The sequence below is a fragment of the Scyliorhinus canicula genome, chromosome 7 (genome assembly GCF_902713615.1).
Source record: "Scyliorhinus canicula chromosome 7, sScyCan1.1, whole genome shotgun sequence".
In the NCBI taxonomy this organism is placed as follows: Eukaryota; Metazoa; Chordata; class Chondrichthyes; order Carcharhiniformes; family Scyliorhinidae; genus Scyliorhinus; species Scyliorhinus canicula.
Window position 1 is genome coordinate 89,060,903 of NC_052152.1, and position 13,056 is coordinate 89,073,958.

The 13,056-nt window shown below is 43.4% G+C and overlaps 1 protein-coding gene across 1 annotated transcript in view; it reads right to left on the reverse strand.

The window, feature by feature from the left end:
- Positions 1-13,056, reverse strand: part of cnksr2a (connector enhancer of kinase suppressor of Ras 2a) — a 709,037-nt gene that overhangs the window by 25,915 nt on the left and 670,066 nt on the right. The gene's annotated exons all lie outside the window — the stretch shown is intronic.

The following is a 13,056-nucleotide window of genomic DNA, read 5'->3' on the forward strand; positions in this document are numbered from 1 at the left end:
GTGCAACATCAGTACATTACTTTAGCTGAGGCACAGTGATTGGCTCTGGAGTCATAACAGGTTAATATAATTGGCACTTGTAATTCAGAAGACCACTGGAGATATTTTAAATCTATAAAAGTAATATAGAAAAATAATCACAGCGTACAAGACATGAGTGGCTGACTAAGGGAAACAGTAGATGACCGTACAAGTAGGAATGGGCAGAGAGAAAACAAAAGGATCGCATTTAACACCAAGATAACATAAATAGGAAAAAAGTATCAGTACAAGGTTACAACTGCAACACACGAAGGCTTCAGCATCTAGAAGTACTCAATTTCTCTCAGCCAGGTATTGTGCCTCAGCTGGTATTACACTTTAACTATACTGCAGAATTGGGGGCCACCATTCCAACTCGAAAAGACGCTGATTCCCTTTCATATCAGGCAGCTGATGACAGACAAGTTGCACATGTCATGGGAGTGATTATTTCTGAACCATCAGCTAACAATATGACAGATCTTCAGCAGGTTGTTTATCACAAGAAAAACAGGAAAGTTCTTCTTTTATGTGCTGTGTGTTAGAAACAGAAGAAGCAAAACTAATTAAAATAAATTCTTCCCTTGAAGAGAACCAACCTCCTTTCAAATAAAGCCAAAGAATGCTCAATATCTAGTCGTAGGATATCCCAATAGTGACAAATACCAGAATTTGTATTTGATAGCAACAACAACTTGTATTAGATAACACCTTAAATGTAGAAGAGCAGTGCATACAGTTTCACAAGGATATTAGACAAGACTGCATGGCTTGCCAAAAGAGTTGACAGAAAAGTGGTCAAATAAGCAGTTTTAAGGAAGGCCTTAAAAAGAAGAGGGAAGTGGAGAGGCAGAGGGCTATAGGGAGGGAATTCCAGAGCATTGGGCCTATGTGGTTGAAGGCACATGTGCAAAGGTGGGATGGAGGATTGAAGAAGTTCCTAGAGTTAGAGGAAAGGAGAGTTTGAAGGGATTATGAGGTTATAGAGTAGAGGAGGGAAAAGGCATACAGTAAAGGGGGTTAAACACAAGGATGATAATTTTAAGTTGTAGGCCAGGACTTAAAGTAGGTCGGCAAGGGCAGAAATAATGGGTGAGCCAGATTTGGTGTGCGATACAATATAGACAACAAAGTTTTGGTTGAGTTGAACAGAGTGTGGAAGATGCGCCGTCTACCAAGCGACACTGAATCTGAAGATGGATGAAATGTTTCAGAGCAGATAAAATGAAGTGGAGCAGGAGCAAACTGTATTACAGAAATAAAAACCGGCAGTCTTAATGATAGAGAGGATAAGGCAGCAAATAGGACTCTTCAGGTTGCAGCGTGTGGTTCAAGCTGGAACACAAGTCAGCAAGGGGGCTAGAATGTGTGGCAAGGGTATAGAGTTTGGAGTGAGGCCAAAGATGATGGCTTCAAATCCCCTTGACTTGAGGGAACAATTATAGGGGTTCACAGCGGGGGAACAACCAAGGTGGGAGAGAGAGTATAGGTTTTACTGGGGACAAAGAGATCAAAAGTGGAGGTGATTGCACAGATTGACAAACTTTGTAAATATTACTAACTTTTTTTAGGCATTTCTGTTGTTTAATTAAAATCCTCATTCAGGATACCATATCGGACATCTTTTAAAATGGCAACATGGAAAGTTGCAAATGCCAATAATTAGTGTTTGTTAAGCACTGTTCTCACCTAGCCACTGCAACTAATATCACATGCAACTTGTTTGGTTAAGGCCAATTTCTGCAAGGTCATCCCGTTTTAATGAGCTGTAAATTTAGGATGCTTACACACACATCAGTCATCTATCATCCCAGGCATGTACAGAACCTGGATAGAATTAAACATCTCTTAGTGATTACATGACAACTGCAGCAAGCAATCTGACATAAGCTGTCAAAGTGGAAGATAATCCCAGGGCTCAGTCGGTGACTACACAAGCACATGATCAACAAGATTCTTTGCTCAGTAAAGCAAAGCAAATAATTTGTTTAAAGGAAACTAGCAGTTACAAAGACTATTAAATCAATTCACAAATGGAAATATTTTTAATGAATAAGGATGAATTGCTAAGTGATGAAAGTTAAAAGTCCATACTGACCCACCTGATTGATGACTTCGGCTCAAACATTTTCTGATGGACAAAGGATTATGTGGCATGAGGATTTAACTTGTCGAGAAACATTAGCCAGGGTTGCAAAATACAATGCAATGCAAACCTTCAGGTCAGTCTGTTACAATGTTAGAAGAGTGTTATAAATTTGTGATCATTAGTTACAGAAAACCATCAGAGATGACATGATATGGGTCAAAGTCAACATGAAGAAACAGCTGCACCGCAGGAAAGGTGATGTGCCAAAAGCAGGAGGTGGACTGTCAGTACATCTAAGGTCAGAACCTCTTACACAACATTCAGCATTTATGGTGCTATTTAGACAGAAGCTGGTTTAATAATATTGATTTTTTTCTTTCTAAGAGTTTGTGGATAATCAAAGAAACGTTTCATATCAGATGGAGTTTGAAAGCTGCCAAATTAACTGTTTTGCTGAATAAATCATAATGGATAGTTATCTCTTGATTTCAGTGTCACCATGAAAGTTACCTGCGGGAGACAGGTCTGAAATGGGTAACAGCCTGTGCCTGGCGGCGAAAGCACTAAAGTGTGTGTCCCATCTTTATGAGCTGACTCTACTGTACTGTGCAATAGTCTGCACTCTGCAAGCTCCATTTAAACCCCAGTAGATTGTTAGAGAGATGCTCAATTGCTTTTATCCACCCAACAAAATCACATATCAAGACCTGGTTATAGAGTCGTTAATGTTGACATTCATGCCCAATGGCCACCGTATCCAAATTTGTTATCCTATCATTCAACATGTAACCATTTGGCCAGTACAGATCTTAACTGTATTTGTGCATATTAGTGTTTAACTGTGAACAACAATAATAATATAACCTGTCTTTATATATTTATGAATACCATGTAACCCTAAATATGTCTGATTCAATTCACTACGTAAAATGTGTGTGTCGGGAAATGTCATGTTTTACATGTCCCATGACTGTTACAGTTATGTTAAATACATGTATATCAAAGTACTATGTTGCCCCATAGGTACAACTTAACACGGAAGTCGTTTGGTAGTACAGACTTGAGAATTGATGAAAAAATGCATTTTGCCAAAGCTTTTAATCTTACACTCAACGGGACAATCGCAAGAATACCAGTGTCAGGGGAAACAACAACTTTATATTTTATGAGAAGAGTGTGCTGATTGTTGGACTCTGATTGGTAGAGGTGTTGCCATGGAGAATGCACCAGTTGATGGTGACTGGCAGTTAACTGCCAAGCATTGTTTGAAATTTAAACCAGGCAATTTGACTCTGATTGGACAAGGCATTGCCCTGAGGAATGAACCAGCGAATGGATATCACTTATTTTGTTTAGCTGAAACAGACGCAGAGCTGGAGTCTCTCTTCCGGACACTATGTTCTACCACTGGAGTAGAATCACTCTTGGTCTCGCTGGTGCTAGGAGCGTCATCCAAGAGGGATTCAATCTCCTTTATGGTGCAAATTTCTGCATGGAGGGGGGCTTGCGGGATACTGTGTTGGGGGAGGGGCCTTCTGACGGGGGACACCTCCATTAAGCACTGACCCCCTTGACCACTGCGGGGTCCACTGCGTCAGGGCCATGGTTGAAAATTACTGCACCAATCCACATCCGCATGAATCCTGGCTGAAGGGGCTGGAGCATCACGGGGCCGTGGAGAATTGGGCTTCCAGTCTATTAATTGGATGCAAGTTGGTGCTCATGGCCTATTTGCATGTTGCTATCCGGACGGGGCGTGTAGCTTACTGCTCACTGCCTTCAGGGGACCAGAACATCGGAACGGACTTGACGTCCGACGCAGATCCCGTTTTCCAGGTGACATTCCATTCTCCCACTACCGGCAGCGGAGAATCCATGCTGCAATGTGTATACATATACTTTCTGTCTGCAAAGATCAGGGCCCTGTGTATTTGTAGCTTTCTGTTCATGCAAATAAGCCACACTGCAAGTCCATCTGATAATCTCAATTGGTTGTGAGTGTAATTCATAGCACACTGAGGATTATCTAACGAATGCTGACAATCGCAGAATCATGTCTAATGTTGCACACCTCGTTTTGCGCCTTGCAAGCATGGGCAGGTTAGGTTGGTCTACACTTTTCCCACTACTAATAGCAGAAGGATACGGATCATTTGGAACAGCATGTTCTTTCCACTGCCTGGTTTAAATTTCAAATAATACTAGGCAGTTAGCTGTCAGTCACCAACAACTAGTGCAGTCTCCATGGCAACGTCTTTATCAGATGTCAACCAATTAGCACGCTATTCTCATACAGTATTGTTTCTCCTGTCCTTGGTGTTCTTGTGATTGTCCTGATGAGTGCCAGATGAAAAGCTTCGACAAAACATGATTTAATTTTTTGAGGAAGTGACTAGGTTTGTAGATGATGGTAGTGCAGTTGATGTAGCCTATATGGACTTTAGTAAAGCTTTTGACAATGTCCCACATGGGAGGCTGATAAAGAAGGTAAGAGCCCATGGGACCCAGGGGAATTTGGCAAACTGGATCCAAAACTGGCTTAGTGGCAGGAGGGTGATGGTTGAAAATGTTTTTTGTGACTGGAAGCCTGTGACCAGTGGTGTTCCGCAGGGATCAGTGCTGGATCCTTTATTATTTGTAGTACGCATTAATGATCTGAATGTGAAAGTAGGAGGTATGATAAGTAAGTTCACAGGTGACATAAAAATTGGAGGTGTGGTAAATAGTGAGGAGCAAGGCCTTAGATTACAGGATGGGTTGGTTAGGTGGGCAGAAAATTGGGAAATGGAATTTAACCATAAAACGTATGAGGTAATGCATTCTGGGAGAACTAACAAGGCAAGGGAATACACAATAAATGGTCAGGCCCTAGAAGCTGGCTTTTAAAGCAGACAAATGCAGGCCAGCAACATAGTTCAATTCCTGTACCAGCCTCCCTGAACAGGCGCCGGAATGTGGCGACTAGAGACTTTTCACAGTAACTTCATTTGAAGCCGACTTGTGACAATAAGCGATTTTCATTTCATTTTCATTCATTTCATTTCAAGTACAGAGGATCAAAGGGACCTTGGTGTGGATGTTCACAGATCTGTGAAATCATCAGGACAGGTAGAAAGATTATTGCCTTTATTAACTGAGGCATTGAATATTAGAGCAAGGAGGTTATGTCGGAGCTGTATAAAACACTAGTTAGGCCCCAGCTGGAGTACTATGTGCAGTTCTGGTCACCACACTATAGAAAGTAAGTGATTTCACTGGAGAGGATGCAGAGGAGATTCACCAGGATGTTGCCTGGGCTGGATCGTTTCAGCTATCAAGAGAGACTGGTTAGGCAGGGGTTGTTTTCCCTGGAGCAGAAAATGCTTAGGGGGAACCTGACCGAGGTGTACAGATAGGGACATAGATAGGCTGGAGAGGAAGGTACTTTTCCCTCTTAATGGAAGGATCAGTAACCAGAGCGCATAGACTTAAGGTAAAGGGAAGAAGGTTTACAGGATATGTGAGGAAAACCTTTTTCACCCAAAGGGTGGTTGGAATCTAGAACTCACTGCCTGAAACGATGGTCGAGACGGGAACCCTCACAAATTTTAAGAAGTATTTAGATAAGTACTTGAAATACCATGATGTGGAGATGCCGGCGTTGGACTGGGGTGAGCACAGTAAGAAGTCTTACAACACCAGGTTAAAGTCCAACAGGTTTGTTTCAAACACAAGCTTTCGGAGCGCAGCTCCTTCCTCAGGTGAATGGCGAGGTATGTTCCAGAAACATTTATATAGACAAAGTCAGAGTGAAATACCATAGCATACAAAGCTACAGACTACGTGCTGAAAATGGAATTAGAATAAATAGGTGCTTGATGGTCGGCGCGGATGGAATGGGCCGAAGGGTCTCTCTCCCTGCTGTAAAATACTATGACTCTATCTGTGACTGGAAAATGTCATTTTCTGCAATAACAGGAACAGTAGATTTTTCAGCTGAACTTGTTAAGAAAGCTCGTCACATGCTGCTACTTGAAATGTGAAACATAGAAATGTCACTCAGGCATTACCACTGAGTAAGGTCCTCTGTTACCCATTAAACTCTGCTTTTCCATCACAGTCCATTCCTGTCATGGTTTTAAGGCACCCAAGTATGTTGTAGCCATCCTAGGCTTTTCACAGGACAAACCAATGCACTACAGATACACTGTGCATAATGGCACTATAGCTCATTGCACAAAGGTTGTAACTTTGACTCGTTAGTTTTCAAAACTATGCATGGTACTAAATTGTCTTATATGTGCACAATAAACATATATAGTACATATGCAGAAAAAACTTTCCATATAATTTACTAGTTTGCCTTATAATATATTGGAGTATTATGGGTTTTTGTTCGATAACATGACATTTCTGTTTCACTTAATAATAATAATCACTTATTGTCACAAGTAGGCTTCAATGAAGTTACTATGAAAAGCCCCTAGTCGCCACATTCCGGCGCCTGTTCAGGGAGGCTGGAACGGGAATTGAACCCGCGCTGCTGGTCTTGTTCTGCGTTACATGCCAGCTGTCTTAGCCCACTGTGCTAAACCAGCCTTTGTGGTCCAATGTGGGAAAATGTGCTGCTGCTCTTATGAACTTTTTTATAATTAATAGGCTACTTTAGTTGAATTTTAGTTTCCAGCTTGGTTTTGATTTTTAAAAAAGCTTTCTAGTCTATTCAATCATTATTATTAGATTTGAGTTATTGTTCTTTGCTCAAAGTGCATCTATATTAAACTGACTAAATTTTAATGAGATTGAAAGGAGCCACCAATGATAAGACTGACATCAAATTGTTTTCCTTGCCTTGGCTAACATAAAAGGATCCAAAGATCTTCGATAAGCATATTTAAATGATTGTCAGGGGAATGGTGGGGATAATTAAAATGGAGATCTATTGAAGGAGGCTGAGGTACTAAATGAGTATATTTCATTGGTGTCTAACAAAGAGGAGAGCCTTGCCAAGACTACAATTAACTAGAATGTTGTCATGATACATTGTGAAGAGGACATAAGAAGGCTCTAAAGAGATATAGTTAGTTTAACCAAGTGGGCAAAGATCTGGCAAATGGAGTATAGCGTGGGGAAATGTGAAATTGTCCATTCTGGCAAAAGGAACAAAAAAGAAGCGTATTATTTAAATGGTGAGTGTTTGCAAAGCCCTGAGGTGCAGAGGGACCTGGGTGTTCTAGTGCATGAATCGCAAAAGATTAGTATGTGGGTAAAGCTAATAAAATGTTATTGTTTATTGTGAGGGAATTAAATACTAAAGTAGGCAAGTTGCACAGGGCATTGGTGGGACCACATGTGGAGTACTTTTTATTGGTCTCCTTATTTAAAGATGGATATAAATGCTTTGGAAACAGTTAGGTTTAATAGACTAATACCTGGAATGGGAGGTTTGTCTCAACCCTCAGCGGGGGTTTAGAAGAGTAAAAGGCAACTTAATTGAAACATAAGATTCTGAGAGGTTTTGACAGGGTGAGTTGAGCAGTTGAGGCTCCTTCATTACATGTTTTTAAGGTAAAGATAGATAGTTTTTTGAAGAATAAAGGGATTAAGGGTTATGGTGTTCGGGCCGGAAAGTGGAGCTGAGTCCACAAAAGATCAGCCATGATCTAATTGAATGGCGGAGCAGGCTCGAGGGGCCAGATGGCCTACTCCTGCTCCTAGTTCTTATGTTCTTATGAGTCAGGAAGATGTTTTCTCTTATGGAATAATCTAGAACTAGTAATCGTTGTTTAAAAATAATGAGTTGTTCAATTAACGCAGAGATGAGGTGAATTTTTTCTCTCTGAGGATTGTAAGTCTTTGAAACTCTCTTCCTCAAAAGATGGTGGAAGCACAATCTTTGAATATTTTGAAGACAGAGGTAGTTGGATTCTTGAAATGCAAGGGGTGAAAGGTTATCATGAGTAGGTGGAAATGTGGAGTTAAAGTTACAATCAGAAAAGCCATGATTCTTATTGGATGGCATAGCAGGCTCAAGGGGCTGAGTAGCCTACTTCTGCTCCTAATTCATATGTTTGTATATTTGTTCGTACATTCGTCAGAGAAACTCAGACAGATATGAAATGTTAACTTAGAACATAGAACGATACAGCGCAGTACAGGCCCTTCGGCCCTCGATGTTGCACCGACATGGAAAAAAAAACTAAAGTCCATCTAACCTACAATATGCCATTATCATCCATATGCTTATCCAATAAACTTTTAAATGCCCTCAATGTTGGCGAGTTCACTACTGTTGCAGGTAGGGCATTCCACGGCCTCACCACTCTTTGCATAAAAAACCCACCTCTGACCTCTGTCCTATATCTATTACCCCTCAATATAAGGCTATGTCCCCTCGTGCTAGCCACCCCCATCCGCGGGAGAAGGCTCTCGCTGTCCACCCTATCTAACCCTCTGATCATTTTGTATGCCTCTATTAAGTCACCTCTTAACCTTCTTCTCTCTAACGAAAACAACCTCAAGTCCATCAGCCTTTCCTCATAAGATTTTCCCTCCATACCAGGCAACATCCTGGTAAATCTCCTCTGCACCCGTTCCAAAGCTTCCACGTCCTTCCTATAATGAGGCGACCAGAACTGTACGCAATACTCCAAATGCGGCCGTACTAGAGTTTTGTACAACTGCAACATGACCTCATGGCTCCGGAACTCAATCCCTCTACCAATAAAGGCCAACACACCATAGGCCTTCTTCACAACCCTATCAACCTGGGTGGCAACTTTCAGGGATCTATGTACATGGACACCGAGATCCCTCTGCTCATCCACACTACCAAGAATTTTACCATTAGCCAAATATTCCGCATTCCTGTTATTCTTTCCAAAGTGAATCACTTCACACTTCTCCACATTAAACTCCATTTGCCACCTCTCAGCCCAGCTCTGCAGCTTATCTATGTCCCTCTGTAACCTGCAACATCCTTCCGCACTGTCTACAACTCCACCGACTTTAGTGCCGTCTGAAAATTTACTCACCCATCCTTCTGCGCCCTCCTCTAGGTCATTTATAAAAATGACAAACAGCAACGGCCCCAGAACAGATCCTTGTGGTACGCCACTCGTAACTGAACTCCATTCTGAACATTTCCCATCAACTACCACTCTCTGTCTTCTTTCAACTAGCCAATTTCTGATCCACATCTCTAAATCACCCTCAATCCCCAGCCTCCGTATTTTCTGCAATAGCCGACCGTGGGGAACCTTATCAAACGCTTTACTGAAATCCATATACACCACATCAACTGCTCTACCCTCGTCTACCTGTTCAGTCACCTTCTCAAAGAACTCGATAAGGTTTGTGAGGCATGACCTACCCTTCACAAAACCTAACTAACCTAACCTAACAAAACTGTTTTTCTCTCTCCACAGATGGCACTTGGCTGATTTCCCAGCATTTTGTATATTTTATTTAAGATTTCCAGCATCCGCAGTATATTGCTTTTATTTGACCACAAATTATAGGTGGGTGGCAAAGAACTAGAAGTGACAAGAACTAGAGCTTTATACACATTGAGATAAGATTTGGAAGACAGTGCCTGATAGGGTGGTGGACATTGATTCAAAACTCATCTTCAAAAGGAAATTCTGATTAATATTTGAAGGATAAAAAATTGCAGAGATTTGGAACATGGATGGGGCAGCAGGTTTAACTGGATTGCTCTGTAAAAGGACCAATTCAGGTTCGACAGGCCAAAGAGTCTTGTGTGTCGCAGAATTCTATGAAAGATATGCAAACATTTCTTCCATAAGCATGTGTGAATTAATGATGTCTTCACAGAAAGTAAAGAGCCATAATGTGTTATAACCTTTACCTCAATTTTACTGATAGCAGCTATTGCTGGTGATCCTGCTATTCCCATCTCTATTCCTTTGGACATCATCTTTTGTTTATTTACTTGTCCCATTACCAGTTCCTTTTGCTTTGCACAATCATCCCTTTTGTCCTTTAATCTCGCCTTCCTTTCACCCGATCACAAACATTCCCTTTTGTTCTTTCTCCCTCCCCCTTTCCCTGCCTATGTACCTTCTTCAAACCAGTTACATCTTTAACTTCTCCAGTTCTGATAAAAGATCACCCACCCAAAAACTTTTAACTCTTTCACTCTCCACAGATGTTGCCTGACCGGCTGTTTCCAACAGTTTCTATTTTTAACTCGTTTAAAGTTTTGACAATTATATTTCACCAATATTACAAATCAGGAGATGGATTCTCCCCTACCCGGCGGGGCGGGGGGTCCCGGCGGGATGGAGTGGCGTGAACCACTCCGTCGTCAGGCCGCCCCAAAGGTGCGAATTTCTCTGCACCTTTAGGGGCCAAGCCCTCACCTTGAGGGGCTAGGCCCGCGCCGGAGTGGTTCCCGTCCTGCCAGCTGGCTGGCGTGGAAGACCTTTGATGCCACGTCAGCCGGGGCCGAAGGGACTTCGCTGGGCGGCGGAAGTCCGCGCATACGCCGGAGCGTCAGTGGCTGCTGACGTCATCCCCGCGCATGTGCAAGGGAGGGGGTCACGTCCGCGTTGGTCATCGTGGAGGCTATGGCCAACGCAGAAGGAAAAGAGTGCCCCCACGGCACAGGCCCACCCGTGGATCGGTGGGCCCCAATCGCGGGCCAGGCCACCGTGGGGACACCCCCCGGGGCCAGATCGCCCCACGCCCGCCCCCTCCCCCCAGGACCCCGGAGCCTGCCCACGCCACCAGTCCTGCCAGTAAGGGAGGTGGTTTGATTCATGCCGGCGGGAGAGGCATTACAACAGCGGGACTTTGGGCCATTGCGGGCCGGAGAATCGCCGGGGGGGGGGGGGGGGGGGGGGGGGGGGGGGGGGCCCGCCGACCGGCACGGCGCGATTCCCGCTCCTGCTGAATATCCGGTACCGGAGAATTCAGCAGCCGGCGGGGGCGGGATTCACCGTGCCCACCTCGGCGATTCTCCGACCCGGCGGGGGGTCAGAGAATCCAGCCCCATGTGTCCAGCAAATGTCTATAGAGTGTGATTAAAATTGCTTATCATCCAAATAAAGTGTTGTAATTTGTCCCAAGATTGACTCCAAAGTAACAATTTTAAGCTAACATTGTTGATTAGTTGGACCACAGGTAGGTAGGAAAAACTTTCAACCGCCAACCGATGGCCATTCACCTGAGGAAGGAGCAGTGCTCTGAAAGCTCATGTTTGAAACAAACCTGTTGGACTTTAACCTGGTGTTGTAAGACTTCTTACTGTGCTCACCCCAGTCCAATGCCGGCATCTCCACATGATGGCTAATGAGCCAATAATCATGAAGCAGAAATCAACATCGATCAAACCAATTAGGTCACTCCTATTTTCTTCACAACGTTACCATTCAGAAACCAACAAACGCCGCAAAACAGATCAATCAAATTGCTCAAGTTGTTTTTATTACAATTTCTTTGACTAGCCATGCCGTTTCTATAATTAGCTGTCTATATAGTCGGAAAAGTACCATTATAAAACGAGTACTTAAAAGCACAAATAATTCATCAAAAATTTAATTTAGCTATAAAATTGACCACTGCTGCAAATCCATTCAATCATTTTTGATCTGTTTGCCCTATTGTGCTCCTCCCGTGGCTGTAATCTATTCACAAGATTGATTGGTCCCAGACTTTTGCCTTTGTCCTACACTGCTTCTGGTCCCACGTTATAACACTTTCAAAGCCCAATGTCACTTCCATATATTCTCATTTCCATAATCTATCTTCTTCCTGAGGCACTCTCAGTGCAATTTGGTGACCACAACTGCGACCACAACTTGTCACAATGTACATTAATGATCTGGAAGAAGGAACTGAAGGCACTGTTGCTAAGTTTGCAGATGATACAAAGATCTGTAGAGGGACAGGTAGTATTGAGGAAGCAAGGGGGCTGCAGAAGGATTTGGACAAGCTAGGAGAGTGGGCAATGAAGTGGAGGACACCTTGGAGGGTTCAGGCAGCGAGGCAATCTGGGTAGAGCTCAGGAATAGGAAGGGTGCTGTCACAATGTTGAAGGTACTACACACTTCCTAACAGACAGTGGGAGATAGAGGAGCAGATATGCAGACAGATCTTGGAAAGATGCATAAACAATAGGGTTGTTGTGCTGGGTGATTTTAACATTCCCGATATTGACTGGGACACACTTACTGCTGGATGCATGGATGGAGCAGAATTTGTAAGGAGTGCCAGGAGGGTTTCTTGAAACAATGTGCAAATAGCCCAACTCGGGAAGGGGCCATATTGGACCTGGTGCTGGGAATGGAGCCTGGTCAGGTGATCGAAGTTTCAGCAGGAGAACATTTTGGGAACAGTGATCATGATTCTATAAGTATCAAGCTGCTTATGGAAAAGGACAAGGGTGGTCCTCGGGTGAAGGCGTTAGATTGGGGGAAGGCTAATTACAACAGCATTAGGCAGAATCTGGAGAGTGTTGACTGGGCGAGGCTGTTTGAGGGAAAATTAACATCCGGCATGTGGGAGGCTTTCAAATGTCAGTTGATTAGAATTCAAACCGGCATGTACCTGTGAGGATGAAAGTTAAGGGTGGCAAGTATAGGTAATCCTGGATAACGAGGGCTATTATGAATCTTGTCAAAAAGGAAAAGGAATCATTCATAAGGTCTAAAAGGCTTAGGACGACTTCCGGTGGCGGCGATGACGTAGGAAGCCGCACATTTGGGAGCTCCCGTTTCAAACGGACTTTTCGGCTCTTTTTAGAGCCCAAAACTGAATTTTTTCGACATCTCCCGGTGGGAGAAGGTGTGCTGATCGACTTTCTCCGCATTTCATGACTCGAACTCGGAGTGGAAAGGGGGATAAAACGGCAGCAGCTCCCCAGAAAAAATGGGGGAAGGAATCCAAGATGGCGGCCGGAGGAGCTCCAGAGGAGTGGAGGCTGTGGGCCCAGGAGCAGCAAG